The sequence below is a fragment of the Orycteropus afer genome, unplaced genomic scaffold (genome assembly GCF_000298275.1).
Source record: "Orycteropus afer afer isolate SDZICR_OR568_19922 unplaced genomic scaffold, OryAfe1.0 scaffold00086, whole genome shotgun sequence".
Taxonomy (NCBI): Eukaryota; Metazoa; Chordata; class Mammalia; order Tubulidentata; family Orycteropodidae; genus Orycteropus; species Orycteropus afer.
Genome location: NW_006921673.1, coordinates 10,776,242 through 10,778,033, shown reverse-complemented (window position 1 = coordinate 10,778,033; position 1,792 = coordinate 10,776,242).

Sequence of the window (1,792 nt, the reverse complement as noted above, 5' to 3'; positions counted from 1 at the left end):
GTCGAGTCGGCCCCGACTCATAGCGACCCCTCCTTGGGTTTCCGAGGCAGTATCACTACGGAAGTAGGATTGCCCAACCTTCCTTCCGAGTATAGAGGAATCTAACTGATTTTTGGATGTTGATCTTGTATCCTGCCACTATGCTAATTTTCTTAATTAGTTCCAGTATTTTCTTTGCTTAGTTTCTTGGGTTTTCTATGTATGTATTGGATCATATCATCAGCAAATAGGATAGTTTACTTCTTCTTTATCAATTTGGATGCTTTTGATTTCCCTTTTTTGCCTTATTGCCTTGGTTAGGACTTCCATTACGACATTTAGGAGAAGTGAAGATACAGAGCATCTTTGTCTGGTTCCTGTTGGTAAAGGGAATGGTTTCAGTCTCTCTCCACTGAGAATAATGTTGGCTGTTGATTTTGCATAAATACCCTTTATTATGCTGAGGAATTTTTCTTGTATTCTTATAATTCTAAGATGTTTTAATCAGAATGGATATTGGCCTTTATCAAATGCCTTTTCTGCATCTATTGATACAATCATGTGATTCCTTTCCTTTATTTTATTTATGTGATGGATTATGTTGACTGTTTTTCTAATGTTGAACCATTGTTTTTTCTAATGTTGAACACCTCAGCCTGACCACATGGAATAGCCCTTTGTTCCTAAGATGCATGCTCCTAAAAGTACATCATTTTCCCAAAATAAAAAAGGACTTTGTTTGTGGATGGTTATCCCTCCCATCCCACAGCTCTATAGGATCAATGCACAATATTGCATGACTTATTCACCATCATATTTGAGGAACAATTTTGCTTGGTATATAATTCTTTGTTGGATATTTTTCTCTTTCAGGGTTTTATACATCCCATCCCATTGCCTTCTCACCTGCATAGTTTCTGCTGAGAAATCAGAGATTAGCCTTATTGGTTGTCCTTTGTAGGTAATTTTTTGTTTTTCCTGTGCTTCTTTCAATATTCTTTCTTTGTCTTTGGTTTTGATGAGTTTGATGGTGATATGTCTTGGTGATTTTCTTTTGGAGTTTATCCTGTTTGGTGTTCATTGGACTTCCTGAATTGATACAGTCTCATTTTTTTTTTTTAAATAATATCAGGAAAGTTGTCTTCCAACAAATCTTGGATAATTTTTTCAGTGTTGTTGTTTTCTTCCTTTTCTGGAATTCTGATTACATATAGGTTATTCTTGTTGATGGTATACCACATAAACATTAGGCTTTCTTCATTTTGATCTTTTTTCTGATTGATCCCTTACCAAAGAACTATTCAAGTATTTGTCTTCAATCTCATTCATTCTGTATTCCATTGATTCAGTTCTACTCCTTTGCTCTTCCACTGTGTTATCTATTTCTGAAAAATTAGTGTTAATCTTCTAGATTTATCTCTGTAGATTTTGTATCATTTCTAATTTTTCATTTCTCTTGTCATTTTGTTCTTGTACTTTCTTCTGAAACTTTTCTAGGGTCTTGTCTGTGCTTTCCTTAATTTTGTCAGTGTTTTCCTTGATCGGTCTCTCAATCAGTTGAAGATACCTAAGTATAATTCTTTTGAATTCCTTATCAAGGGGGTCCAATGCTTCCTCTTCTTCAGTGATTTGTTTTGGATCTGTATCCTGATCCCTTGTTTCTACCACTTTATCTTGTTTCTTTCTGTGGACTGTAGTGGTCTTCTGTCTCTAAAACATTGTGGCATTTTTGTAATTAGATCTCTGTTAACTTTTTGTGAAGAACAGTTAAGGGTGAGTCAGGCTGTTCTTGGTGGTTGTTTATCATTGGTTT